At 37.9% G+C, this 15,564-nt stretch overlaps 1 protein-coding gene across 1 annotated transcript in view; it reads left to right on the forward strand.

Annotated features, from left to right (window-relative positions):
• The window catches only part of LOC118536626 (cysteine-rich secretory protein 2-like), a 109,847-nt gene that overhangs the window by 66,267 nt on the left and 28,016 nt on the right, over positions 1-15,564 (forward strand). The gene's annotated exons all lie outside the window — the stretch shown is intronic.

Genomic DNA, 15,564 nt, shown 5'->3' on the forward strand with positions numbered 1-15,564 from the left:
TCCATATGTAGAGGATTGGACAGCAACGCAAAGCAGAGAATGGGAACTGGGCCCTTACAGGTACTGGTCTGGCTTGAGCACTCTTCCCAAGTGGTGCAGACCCTAGTCCATTCCAGGTGCAGGAAGGAGCCTTAGAATTTTCACTTCAAAGCACAGTGGTCCCCTGAAACTTACGTCACAGCACAGAGTTATTTTAGCAGTGCATTTACAAATAATGCTGAGTTCATGTATAAGAAATTCTTACTTTTTTATTTCTTCAGTTTGCCAGTCTTTAATTTTTCTTGCCACATAATCTCAAATTCATTAAGGTTATTTACCTTTTTTTTTGATCATGTACTGATATATCAAGTTCCTCATTAATTATCCTAACTTTATTTTTTCTGGTGTCCTTCTGTACATCTGTTCTTTCATTGCCTGTACTCCTTGTACAGAATGGCTCATGACATTCTTATTCTTTTAACCACAAGTGTATTCATCAAAAGAGGCTGAGATCATCTGACAATTTCATTAACTCTTCTGGTATATCAGTGCATCAAAATTTTTGTATTGAAATATGTGTAATTTATTATGAATATTTTATTTTCCTATTACATTATACATGGGCATTACTAATAACAATCTTTTAAAAAATTATGCTTAGAAATATGTTTATACTGTTTTTAAACATGGGCTGGCAAGGTTCCTGTCCCATGGATGTATTTTAATTGGGTCTCAAGGGTGCTCCTGTGCTATAGAGTAACATCCTTGAAAATATCTAAGTTTCCCAGAAGTGTGGGCCCCAGTACCTGTTACTCCCCTATGGGCCACTCTCCAACCCTCAGCCCCCTAAGAGCCCCCTAAAGCAACACAATTGAACCCATAGGGTGCCTCATGCTCAGCGGCAAGGCCTTAGTTCCAGGTGGGCGGCCTGGTGAAGAGATAGCTCTCACTGGTCAGTGTAGTACTTTTTTTTTTTACAGGATCAAATGATAGTGGGCCAATAGAATGGTGTTTACATGCTGATTTTAGGTGAGATAAGTGGTTTATGTGGAAAGGGGTCCCACACAAAGTATTTTCTCTGGGCTTCACATACTCTAGGGGAAAACCTGGATATGTTATTCTCTGAATTTCTTTTGGAATAATAAAGGAGATGTTAAAAAATATTTTGTGATAAAAGGGAAGCATTGGGAACAAAGGGTACAGTGCTCACTTCGGCAGCACATATACTAAAAATGGGAACAAAGGGTACAAACTTCTAGCTATAAAATAATAAATAATGGAGATGTAATGTTCAAAAAACAAACGAAATGGAAGCATTGGGTCCAATAGGGTTGAGAACCATTGTATCAGACTATGCATTACTGAAATTTCTATAGGAAGGCTTTGATTCTTATTTCTGCAATCTTATTAAATATTTCAGGGAAGGTCAGAGCATGAGGAAGAAGTTTCTGAGTATAGAGACTCTAAAGAGAACATAATCACTGCTCTTCCCTTCATACCAGGAATCCTAGCAATTCCCTTGCAAATAGAGTCGAATCATGGAAATGGACCAAGAGTTCTTTCTACTAGGTACAGCATTGGCATCTGCCAGCAGACTCTATTCTCCTGGTTGGGGGCTTCAATATTCAAAATGGAATTACATGTTAGTGAAATCCATCAGCAAGATCTACTTTGGAGCAGTGTGAAGAGAGAAAAGCAAACATAATCCTAGTAAAACAAATTATGAAGAGTTACAAAACCCACACTGTATTGAATAGTTCAAAGAACAAAAAATTTCTTGTCTCTGTGTTTACTGAAAAGGGACATGAAGGACTGTGTTTACTCATGCTAAGGAATTCGGTTAGAAATCAAGTGATACAACAGTCTTACACAATTCACAGCGCTCACCATAGCACATACCCTCCCCAATATCTGTTGAATCACAGACCTGTACCTTTGAAACAAATAATACATTATATGTTAAAAAAAAAAAAAAAAGAAGAAGATAGTAGGAAGGGAAAAATGAAGAGGGGGAAATCTGAGGGGGAGACGAACCATGAGAGACTATGGACTCTGAGAAACAAACTGAGGGTTCTAGAGGAGAGGAGTGTGGGGGGATGGGTTAGCCTGGTGATGGGTATTAAAGAGGGCACGTATTGAATGGAGCACTGGGTGTTATACGCAAACAATGAATCATGGAACACTACATCAAAAACTAATGATGTAATGTATGGTGATTAACATAATATAATAAAAAAAAAAAAAGAAATCAAGTGATGGGGGCACCTGAGTGGCTCAATCGGTTAAGCATCTGCCTTGGGCTCAGGTCTTGATCTCAGGGTCCTGAGATTGAGCCCTGCATCGGACTCTCAGCTCAGCGGGGCATCTGTTTCTCCCTCTCACTCTCCCTCTGTGTCCTCTTTCTCTCTTAAACAAATAAATAATCTTTTCAAAGAAAAAAAAATCAGATGATAGTTAATGCCCCTTTTTTTAAATGTCCTTTCAATCTCTGAAATATATGATTTTACTTAAGTTCTGATGTATTTCACAGTGAGACCTTATTCTTTTGTAATTTATAGTTGCAAAACAAATCAGGATCAGTTAGATACATTCTAGCACTTCCTGTTTAGGGTTGGCTGGAACCTCAGAAGAAAAGTGCCAAGGGTCAAGCCACGTTCAACCAAAGGTCTGAAGATTAAAATAAAGAACTCTCCTTTCATGCAATTAATGATGGAAGTCCTGAAAAATTAATTACAGATAAAACTGTCACATATTTTGTACTTTCAGTGTTTTCTCAAGAAGAAGGAAAGTCTTTATTAAACATATAAAATTGTACTCATAACAATGATGACAATAATCATAATAGGAGTTTTCATGTTTTAAGCGATGTTCTGAAAAAGATTTAATTCTCACAACTACCCCATGAAATATGTACATAATTAACCCCAGTTATATAGAAAGAAAACTAAAGCATGGAGTTAGCAGTTGGTGGTAGAACTGAGAAGATGTTACACCAGAGCTTCACAGAGGGTTGAATATAAGGTGTTCTTCAGCAGGAAAGGTATTTGAATATTTACCCATGAAAGTGTGCAACTTGTGATAGTTGCCATTCACCTAATCTTGCTGATATTTCACCTACAAATCTCACAATTTAAGTCAGGGGATTCCAACATGTCACAGAAGACAAAGCATTAAATTTGGGGATGAGAGTATAGTTTAACTTCCAACTTCTATTTATTAGTAGATGATATTAAGATTTTATTTTACTTTTCTAAAACTCATTCTTATGAAATGGAGACAGCAACACTTTTCCATCATGGAGGTTCAAAAATTCAGATGATGTATGTGAGGTGCTTTGTGAACTGTAAAGTGAGAAACAAATGTGGAAAATCAGTATCTATTTCTGGCCTTCTCATCTCATCCATACATTTCCAGTACTTTCAACATCTTTTCATTTTCTCAAATATGACATTTATAATATCAGATTTGTCCAGTCACTCATCCAACAAATTTGTATTGAGCTTATATGTGTGGAACAGTCTAGAGGAGTCAGGAAAGGCCTTTCTAAAAAACTAGTATTTGAGCTAAAAGCTGAAGGACATGAGGCAGGTTGTCATGAAGCTATGACTAAGGTGTAGGTCCAGGCTAGAGAAATCCATGCAGAGAGCCCAGAAGTGTCTATCGTGGAAATGAGCTTTCATCCCAAAGTGTTAGGAAGTCTCATGTGGCTGGAGCATCATCAGGGAGAGGGAGTGTGATTTTCATTGGAAGCACAATGTGCTATTAGTAGAAGAGAAGCCTTCCGAGTTTGGGGCTAATGGAGGGAAAGTCTTTAAAAAATCAGGTTAGGCAATAAAATGAAGAGGAGCAATGGGTGAGTTAAAAGCTAGCTCAGAACTAATCTTGAGAACCATGGGTAGAAAAGTAGTGTCCTACTCAAATATTTTCCTAGGCTGGGGTGGGGATGGAGGTGGTATCCCTCAAGCAGTAAAAACACATGGATAAATAACCAAGAATAGCTGGAGGCCCAACCCAAGACAGAGGGAAATTTAGAAAACTGGAGAACAGCATGTGGTAGTTATATCTAAAAACTTGTCCAGCAGGCAGAACAGAAGTGTCCTTACCCCAGGTAAGAAGGAAATTTGTCTAGGACAATATCAGTTGAGTAAATAACATAATCTGAATCCACTCAAAGGGATTAGCATTAATTATTCATATGATAAACCTATAATTATAATTTGTTTTCTAATCCCAGTCTAGGATCCCATTGTCCTAAAAACTTCTATTTTTGCTTAAGATGAAATGAAATGAGTATAGGTCATTACAATTTTGTATAACATGGGAGAAATAATAAAATCTTGGGCTAGAATTTATTTAACCTGATCAACACTGGATTGCTTTCACTCTGATTATTCTAGAGACAATTACTAACCCTAGAAAGGTAGAAATAATAATACAGACAATTGCAATTATTCTATAAGCTTCATATTAAAGGCAGATGGGGTGTTTTCCTGAATGAGAGGCAAGAAATATGGTTTCACAATCATAAGAATTGGATTCTATTGAGTCATAGGTGATCTTTAAACACAAGTGAATTTTTAAAACTACCATAAAAAGGTCACATGGCAAAGAGCAAGGAACTATGCCAGGTGTAGCAAATCCACATAAATCACTAAATGGATTTCTTTATTTCTTGGGCCTTAATTTAGAGGGATTAATATTTGACAAAGGACCATTTGCTTAAGGAACAATGAACCAGCAGGCTCAAGCAGCCATCAGTTGACCTTTGAGTGAACATAATGAGTTCAGGGAAAGTACATGCACAGAAAGTTTAGTTAATACTTAACACGGATTTGCATCCTTCTGGGACACAGATGATGACATTGTATGGAGTTGGAACCAAGCCCCAGGGAAGAACAAACTTCCAATTGTTACAAACTCAAGTCTATAGTGAGGAAATAAAGCTTTGGATTTACTGGTTCCAGTAGTATGGCTCTAAACTCCTCAAACTGGTGTATGATGTGTTGAGATAATTCTCTTCCTTCTCTATCATTTGCTTATTAACCCAGTGTTGCCATTCTCTACTCACATATGTCCTCAGTTCTCTTCCTGTGCTTTGCTTTTGTTGGTGGCCTCACCAGGAATGTGAATCACCCTCATCTCCAACCCACCATGTCCCTTACTCCTTCAAACTTCAGCTCAACTGCATCACATTCATGAAGACCTCACTGACTAATCTTAACCAACTTTTAAAAATTTATGTATTCTTTCTAGTAAGCATTCTTGATTTATTAATTCTTTATTTGTTATATGTCAATATATGTTGACATATACTACATGAAGGAAAAGTGCTAAGAACTGGGGATAAATATATTTGAAAATCCAAGGGTGAAGATTATTACTGTTTAGAAGGGAAATGAGCATGTATTTAAAAAGCCACATTTAAAAACTATTGCGTTAGCAATATGTACAAAATAAGATGTGAGCTTGGGAAACATATTCAAATATGCCTACAGGACCTAAGGAAGACCATCATGAAAAAAAAAAAATTAAGCTGGGACACAAACAATAAATAAGAGTTTGAGGAGAAGGAAGGTAGGGAAAGAGAGTGGTCCAGAAAGCAGGTGCACAAGTATGAGGACATGGGAGAAGATGTGGTTTTTCAGAACAGTGAAGCAGAGTGGGAGAAGTTGGACCATGGAGCACATGAGGTATGAAGGAGCCAAATCATGAAGAATTGTATACCATGAAAAGGAGATTATTCTAAGTGTACCACACAGTCACTGACCTATTAGAACTCTTTGAAGCCATAGCAGGGGAGCTGGGTGCAGGAGGACATTGTCATGCCAGGCCTAGCCTTGTTTATCACCAGATTATGGGAATGTCTGTATGGGCTCTGAAGGCAGAGGCTAAGGAAGTTCTGCAGTGGGGCAAGGAGCACTTGAAAGGGTAAGAGAAGTGGCAATTTGCTAACTGGTATTTTTAAGTATTGGTTTACAATGGCTAAATAAGTGTTCCGTTTACCCCTATGTAACTTTTTGTTCATGTCAATATTATTATGGCATGTATTTTATTGTTTATTCTGTTTATTATTATAGTTTAAATCGTATAGAAACATGAACACATTTCAAGCATGATAATAAAATGATCATTTATGCATCATTACTGTGATATCAGATGGGAAGAAAGAATGGAAGAAAGACAAACATGGAAAGCAAGAGCCATTATAAAGCCAACACCATGATCTAGAAGCTAAATGAGGACTCAATCTAGGACAGTGGTTCTGGGAATGTAATAGATGAGCTGGGAGTAGCAATAACTTGGAGAGATAATCTGCTGTTCTAATTAGATATGAATCAGGATAATATGGAGCCAACAGACCAGGATACATTGCAAAATTTTTAGTCTGACCTGGATTTTATATTCAAAACATGTGCCTTAGTATTCAGCTCTTACTAGAAGAATAATACTTCTTGGTCTAGGAAGTCCCTGATTAGATAGGTTACCCCGAACAATAATTTTTAATAGTGTCTTCTTTCAGCTTCAAAGTATCATAAGTTAGATGGCCATTTTAACCAGCTTTAGAAAACTTTTCAAGTGACTCCCCATATGTATGGCTTTTAAAAGAGTTCCCCAAATGTAAGAATCACTTAGGAAGCTTATCAAAAATGCTGAAATCTGAGCTCCACTTCCAGAGATTCTGATTCTATATTCTGAGGATGAAATAAAGCAAAACCAAACATAAAACAATACACAAATCCATAAGCTTTTTAAAAAAAAAAATCAAGTGCCCTTGTTAATTTTGATTATATCATTAGGAATACTGTATGAATATGTCCAAATGGATTGTCTACTATCTCTTCTCTTTCACCCCACAGAAAACAGAATAAATTGCACCTACAATAGGTGCTCACTAAATCATTTATTGCTTTTATTGCTTAAGTATATGTGTGTGTATTGAGCAAAATAACCTAGAATTGAAGTGTCCCTGGGGAAACGACTATGACCGACCAACCATGTCATGCCACATAGAAACCCTCAAGGACATTGTAATCATTCTCTTCTTATAGCTTGGGAAGATAAATGAGGACAACAGAAAAAATGACAATATAGAGTGGGGGAAACTCTAGGAAATGAAGAGATTTAATAGACAACGTGTGAATTGCAGACAATTCCACATGCACATTTTTTTTTAGTCGATTTGTAGAAACGGGCTAGAAAAAAAAATTCCCTTTAGGAAATTATTTGAAATTACTTTCATGTAGTTGTCATAGAAATCCACATGGCTATGACTGTTCATTGTCCTGCACCACTACCTGTGGTGACTAAATGGACTGGGACCATTGGAAAGAACACAAGATGTCAGGTCACCTGAGCACATTCTGAACATGACCACTCTTCCTCAGGAAATGTAACGAAGTGACATGCATCATAGCCAAAGGACCCAGGCAGGGAAAAAGCAGAACGTTGACTGTCCTTGACTGAAATGATGGAGGAGGCTTTAATGGCACTGGGGCAGTGTCTGAATTTTCAGAAATGTTCCAGAGGCCCCTGGGAACTGTTACTGCAGTCTAAAGCTCTCTATCCTAACCTAGCACTCCACTTAGAATGACTTGGATTTAACTGCATCTAAGGATAAGATGGGCATAAATGTGGGGGCTTTCAGGCAGAAGTAGCTGAAAGAGCAAACACTGTCGTGTCAAGATTGCACGCATTTTAATGTAAATAAAAAGAATCACCTGCAGATAAGATTACTCTCTGTAGGGTTTGCCTTTCTCCTTTTAGGGAAACATTAATTATCTGTAATTTTTACTCTGATGGAATAGTTTTTTATTGTGTAACACTGCCCAGTGGTACCTACCTTTCCTGATTTGAAATTATAGTTTTAGGAAATGCCTACTTTCACACATCTTTTTCCTTAGTGTGATAACCTGTGAAATTAGGAATACTATTCATAGGTAAGTGACTTAACTAGTCAAAATATATATATATATATAAGGAATGTCAAGCATCAATAAGTTAATATATTAGATGCTATAGAGGCCCAGTTAGCTTTTCTGAGCACTTCTGAAATCTCAAAATACAAAAAAGTTTACTATGGAATTAAGAATGTATAATCATGAAAATCTTTATAAATTGTTTGATTGCTATGACCTATGAATTTTTATGAAAAGAAGTATGCACTCAGCAATGGGGAGCCCATATATACTAGTGAAGAGGATAGAGGATGAACAAGCTATTTTCCTTTCCCTCCTCACTTTCTTAGTCTTCCTGTACACCAGCATAACCTTCCCTGGTATTCAGTTTGTTTATTTATCTTCCTCAACATCTTCTAAGACAAAGGAAAGAGTCACTACAGATGATTATTTGCAACATGTCTTTATTTATGAGAGAATGCTGATTTTAAAATGCACCTACGTCTACGGCCCTCAGTTTCTTGGCAAAGACACAAGAGATGATCATTCATTTTCCTACGGTCACCCTGATGGTCTCTAATAGAATTGGGCCTTAAACACTTGAACTTCTGACTAAATTATACTGATTCTTTCCTACGACATCTAAAAGAAGAAATTGATCTTATAAATACCCCTGAATTAACCATTCAGCCAAATGAAATGCATTAATGGAAATATTTTATGTGTTCAGCAAATAGCAGGCTTAAGAGGAGATAATAAAAATGTTCGTTTTATTTGTTAAGTATCCTATGCCAAGTATCATCTTAAAAGTTTTATGTACAATACACTTTTTAATCATCAAAGCAACCTATCATATGAAAACCTACATTTTGCAGAAGAGAAAAACTGAGGTTTGGAGAGGATTTCCTTAAGTTGAGAGTTTCCAAAGATTCTGCTTTTAGCCAGTAAGCTCTAGGTAGGTGGTTACAGGGAAGTGAAAGTCATAGAGATTTGGGCCAGGGGAGGTCAGCTTTCAGGCAGGAATCCTACCCATCTTGGCGGTGACTAGTTAGTTTCAGCGGTCAGCACAGAAATGACAAGAAGGCAGTATACAGTCATTATTGTGTCTAAGATGAGAGGAGGGCTGGTCAGGGAAGGAGGGAAGCTCTGCTTTATTTATTTTATGTTACAGCCAATCCAGGTAGAGTAGACTGGGTAAAACCCAAGAATAGAAGATTAGAAGTAAGAAATGCAACATTCTCTAAATAGGATGTAGTGTTTAATAACAATGGTCACTGAGATACTCCATCACATGTTCCAGTAAAATTGTTGGGATGGATTTAAAATCTAGACACAGGAGCAAATAACTTGCCCTTTTAAAATAAAGTTTGGATATGCAAATAAGAACAAGATGAAAGGTACTCACTGATAAAGTTGGGAGGCATGGGTCATAAAGGACCAACAATGACAATGGTGGATGTCAGTACAGAAAAAGACAAACTAATCATGGCAGATGAGGGAACAAAGGTGGTTGCAAGCAACCATTTTGGGAGATTAAGGTCAAACTGTCAATCCAATATGTGTATGGTATTTTGTGACCCAAAGTAACCACATTTTACAAAATATTTGTTTAACTTAATAATAAGGGTTCTAATACTTGATAAGCATATCAGATGCATATATATATATCATGGTGCACTTATGATCATGTAGTCATAACAATGAATATAAAGTTAGAGGAAATCTATCAAGTGTTAATTATGAGTCAAAAATATATTTTCCCTTTTTATGCCATTTTCTATCCAATTCTTATGGTAATTTCTCACATAACTACCTATACCTTCATAAATCAAACCATCTCTCACAAACTTCAAGTACAATCCCATAGCTTACAAGTGTTAGGGGCAGGTTTCTCCAGACACAGAGAGAAAAATACACATAAAATGGGAGGGAACTAACACTTTAGAAATTCTTACTACCTAGCAGGCAACTTAAACATATTTTCTCATTTTCTCACAATTAAATAAAACAATAATACTATTCCCATTTTGGGATGTGAAAAATAATTTCTCAATGCACACTGGTTTGGAAATATAACCCCTGTCCATCAGATCATAAATCCCAAGCTCTTAACAATATTATATACCATTAAGTGCAGAGGACAATGGGCTCTGGGTGTTTCTGGATCTGGTCTTGCCCATGAAACATTCTTCCACAGAAAATGGCTGCACAGATCTTGTTTCCAAGGTGATTTTATCCACGTGGCTGATTCAGCTTCTTGAGAGCTCTCACTTCACCTCACATTTACTTAAAATAAAATACATTTTAAGAACTAACTGGACACATGGCAGCCGAATGGTTAGCAGTGTTTGATTTTTATTTTATTTTATATTTGAATTTATTTTATTTTATGGTACAATCTATCTTGAGTTCTAAGTTCTCTTATAAAGAACATCTAGAGTAATGTTCAATTATGTAACTTACTGATGAACTGTAATTAAATGATATATCTATTGAGCAGGCACTAGTCAGTTCTAGTACATTTTAACCACATTACTCATAAAGCTAGCATACACATGAAAATGAACAGAAATTACTGAATTACTCACCACATTGTGCAATCTACATACTAACATGAGCACCCAGAAATGCCTGCCAATGCTAGGTATGTGTTATGTGATTTATTAATTCATACTTCCTCATTTATAAAAACTCGGTATTTGGAATCATGACATTTTGGAGGTAGAGAAAAACGGAAATTATTAGTCTGACTCTCTTCATTTTTGAGATATAGAAATAAGCCTGGAACCAGCTTGCATTCCCACCAACAATGTAGGAGGGTTCCCCTTTCTCCTCATCCCCGCCAACATCTGTCGTTTCCTGACTTGTTAATTTTAGCCATTCTGACTGGTGTGAGGGGATATCTCATTGAGGTTTTGATTTGGATTTCCCCAATGCCGAGCGATGTTGAGCACATTTTCATGTGTCTGTTGGCCATTTGGATGTCTTCTTTGGAAAAGTGGCTGTTCATGTCTTCTGCCCATTTCTTGATTGGATCATTTGTTCTTTGGGTGTTGAGCTTAAGAAGTTCTTTATAGATTTTGGATACTAGCCCTTTATCTGATGTGTCATTTGCAAATATCTTCTCCCATTCTGTCGGTTGTCTTTTGGTTTTGTGGACTGTTTCTTTTGCTGTGCAAAAGCTTTTTATCTTGATGAAGTCCCAATAGTTCATTTTTGCCCTTGCTTCCCTTGCCTTTGGTGATGTTTCTAGGAAGAAGTTGCTGTGGCTGAGGTCGAAGAGGTTGCTGCCTGTGTTCTCCTTTAGGATTTTGATGGACTCCTGTCTCACATTGAGGTCTTTCAACGATCTGGAGTTTATTTTTGTGTGTGGTGTAAGGAAATGGTCCAGTTTCATTCTTCTGCATGTGCCTGTCCAATTTTCCCAACACCATTTGTTGAGGAGACTGTCTTTTTTCCATTGGACATTCTTTCCTGCTTTGTCAAGATGAGTTGACCATAGAGTTGCGGGTCCATTTCTGGGCTCTCTAGTCTGTTCCATTGATCTATGTGTCTGTTTTTGTGCTGGTACCATACTGTCTTGATGATGACAGCTTTGTAATAGAGCTGGAAGTCCGGAATTGTGATGCCGCAGCTTTGCTTTTCTTTTTCAACATTCCTCTGGCTATTCGGGGTCTTTTCTGGTTCCATACAAATTTTAGGATTATTTGTTCCATTTCTTTGAAAAAAGTGGATGGTATTTTGATGGGGATTGCATTGAATGTGTAGATTGCTCTAGGTAGCATTGACATCTTCACAATATTTGTTCTTCCAATCCATGAGCATGGAACATTTTTCCATTTCTTTGTGTCTTCCTCAATTTCTTTCATGAGTATTTTATAGTTTCCTGAGCCCAGATTCTTTGCCTCTTTGGTTAGATTTATTCCTAGGTATCTTATGGTTTCGGGTGCAATTGTCAATGGGATTGACTCCTTAATTTCTCTTTCTTCTGTCTTGTTGTTGGTGTATAGGAATGCCACTGATTTCTGTGCATTGATTTTGTATGCTGCCACTTTACTGAATTCCTGTATGAGTTCTAGCAGTTTTGGGGTGGAGTCTTTTGGGTTTTCCACATAAAGTATCATATCATCTGCAGACAGTGAGAGTTTGACTTCTTCTTTGCCAATTCGTATGCCTTTTATTTCTTTTTGTTGTCTGATTCCTGTGGCTAGGACTTCTAATACTATGTTGAATAGCAGTGGTGATAGTGGACATCCCTGCTATGTTCCTGACCTTAGGAGGAAAGTTCTCCATTTTTCCCCATTGAGAATGATATTCACTGTGGGTTTTTCATAGATGGATTTTATGATATTGAGGTATATACCCTCTATCCCTATACCACTCTGGAAAACAGTATGGAGATTCCTCAAAAAGTTGAAAATAAAGCTACCATACAATCCAGCAATTGCACTACTGGGTATTTACCCCAAAGATACAAATGTAGGGATCCGAAGGGGTACATGCACCCCAATGTTTATAGCAGCAATGTCCACAATAGCCAAACTGTGAAGAGAGCCAAGATGTCCATCAACAGATGAATGGATAAAGAAGATGTGGTATATATATACAATGGAATATTATGCAGCCATCAAAAGGAATGAGATCTTGCCATTTGCAATGACGTGGATGGAACTGGAGGGTGTTATGCTGAGTGAAATAAGTCAATCAGAGAAAGATATATATCATATGACCTCACTAATGTGAGGAATTCTTAATCTCAGGAAACAAACTGAGGGTTGCTGGAGTGGATGGGGAGTGGGAGGGATGAGGTGGCTGGGTGATAGACATTGGGGAGGGTATGTGCTATGGTGAGTGCTGTGAATTGTGCAAGACTGTTGAATCACAGATCTGTCCTCTGAAACAAATAATACAATATATGTTAAAAAAAAAAAAAAGAAGAAGAGGAAGATAGCAGGAGGGGAAGAATGAAGGGGGGCAATTGGAGGGGGAGATGAACTATGAGAGATGATGGACTCTGAAAAACAAACTGAGGGTTCTAGAGGGGAGGGGACTGGGAGGATGGGTTAGCCTGGTGATGGGTATTAAAGAAGGCACCCTCTGCATGGAGTCCTGGGTGTTATACACAAACAATGAATCATGGAACACTACATCAAAAACTAATGATGTAATGTATGGTGATTAACATAACAATAAAAAATTAAAAAAAAAAAGAAAAGAAATAAGCCTGGAACAATTAAGTAAAGCCCTCCATAGATGAACAGAACCAAATGATGATAATTTAGTATGTAATGTAGGTCATTGTTATATACTGAATTTTATACAAACAGAAAGTAAAAAATTAATACCATAAGAACTTGGAACTTAAAAATACTGATGTTATGGGGTCTTTTGTCATTATGTTATGAAAGGCCCTATGTATTTCCATTTACAAAGATAAAAGACCAAAATAGTCTCCAAAATAAGGTCCAACAGATTACTACTTATTTTAGATCTCTATAGTTCACAAAAATAAGCTTAGCTTTACTCTTAGAGAAGTAATCTTGAAAACTCTAAAGTTGTAAAGAGAATACTTTGGGTAAGAATTGTCAAAGTATTTCATCGTGGTTTTTATTTGTATTTCCCTGATGGCTAGTGATGTTGAACATTTTTCATGTGTCTGTGAGCCATTTGTATGTCTTCTTTGGAGAAGTGTCTGTATTGATTGTGAAAAATGTGGATAAATTGTAAAAGAGCTCCAAAGAATAAATATACAATAGCTAAATTTGAAATAGCAATTCTGTATAAAGCCATGTACACAATTTGAACAGTCTTGAGAAAACATCTTGTACACAGAAAGTGTGTCTTTCCCATCATGAGGAGGATTCCATGGGCAGGGGACCACTCTGGGTTTAAGCATGGCAACAGACGTGCTGGCAGGAATAACTGACTCCCCATTGGTTTGTGAGCTTCCTCTTTCCCCTCCCAGGCTGGTGGGTCACATGTGAACTTGGGCCCTCTTACTGGCCCAAGGTATGGCCAGGAACAGTGCGAGCAAGGAATTTTTTAATCCATCATCCTGGGAAATTAAAGAACGCCACCCTTAAAAGGGCCCTACTGTTGGCAGACAGGATCCCAGTGGCCTCAGTTAGTCACAGTGAGTTGCCTGTTGAAACCTCTGGTTACTGTGGTTAGGGGACCTAACTGATTAAGTGTAGACAGAACTCAGGCAGCTGTTAGGAAAGAATGCCATCCCCGGTCCCACGCCCTCTGCCACGTGACCTTGGACAAGTCCCATAACTCTGTGTGCCTTTGTTTCTCATCTGTAAAATGAAGTAACAGGAGCACTCACCTCATATGGTTGTTAAGAGGGTTTAATGAGCCATTCCACACACAAATTTATGACTATCGCCAAAGTTCTAGGTACTTTTTAAACACAGAGAGAACAGTTTCAAAAGTTTGGATTTCAGATGTTTCTATAGAAAAGGGGCAATCTTGTGAAGCATACAAAAACACGACTCTCCCCAAACAAACAGAGCCACGTGGACAGTTTCTACTCTACCTGAATCTTTCATTAAAGAAGAATCCACTTTTGGAGAAAGTAAAGCTATGAAAAAATTTAGATGATAGATTCCCAAGGCCCAGATCATGACCCTGGAAGAGAAGGAAACATGGTCAATGATGTGCTTCAACCATGCGTCACCCTGAAACAATCCCTTGTTTTAACATTCCAGTAACTCTTGACCTCGTTGTACCTGAACTTAAGAGCATACAACTTACATATAGGACAGAGGTTATAAAAGCCACAAAGTACAGCAAACATCCATGGTGGTGGTTTATCTCAAATTACTTGGTGAGTCTTGATAGTGAACAAACCCTAGGCCCAAACAGCAAACTTCTCCATTGGTCCCATTAACTGCACATAATACCTGAAGCTACCAGCTCCCCATCAGGAATGCAGCAGAAAAGGAGGATTTTCTCAAAAACCATATTCCTGAACGTTGCTGAACCACTGGGCAGGTCCAGGCACTGAGGAACACTGGTGTACATACCTCGTCCAAAAGCCCTGCCTTACCATTAACCGTCTAAACCAGAATACGGGATCTGAGCCATTGCTCAAGACAGGCTGGTTGATATTCCCTCTGGGGCCCCGCCCCTCACATCACCGCCTACTTTGTCAGGACTCTTAATATTATCTGTTAAGAAGAAATCCAGAACCTGAAAATCAGGAAATCAAGAATGAGGTCTAAAAAATATTTTGGAGCAAAACCCTCCTAAGGAGATGCAAAAAGTGGGAACAGCCACACAGCGACTACGTGTAACACACATACTTACAACCAAATTCACTTTTTAAAAGCAGCAAGTTTATCCAATTAGAATCCGAATGCATTGCATTGTCTAATTTAAAGGCCTTAAAATTTTCATATGAAGGAGATAAAATCTTTCTGCCTTAAAATTTTTCAAATCAGAAAATTACAATCTAGATGTGAAAAGTTAGTTTAATGTTGACATAGCTTCATGTTACAGGGCCAACCCTGAAAGGATGCCAAAGTAGGTGTAATTTGCTTTAGAACACAGTAAAATCGGGGGCACCTGGGTGGCTCAGTAGGTTAAGCGTCTGCCCTTGGCTCAGGTCATGATCCCAGGGTCCTGGGATTGAGCCCCGGGTTGAGCTCCCTGCTTGGTGGGGAACCTGCTTCTCCCTTTCCTCCCC

Source organism: Halichoerus grypus, chromosome 9 (genome assembly GCF_964656455.1).
Source record: "Halichoerus grypus chromosome 9, mHalGry1.hap1.1, whole genome shotgun sequence".
NCBI classification, from domain to species: Eukaryota; Metazoa; Chordata; class Mammalia; order Carnivora; family Phocidae; genus Halichoerus; species Halichoerus grypus.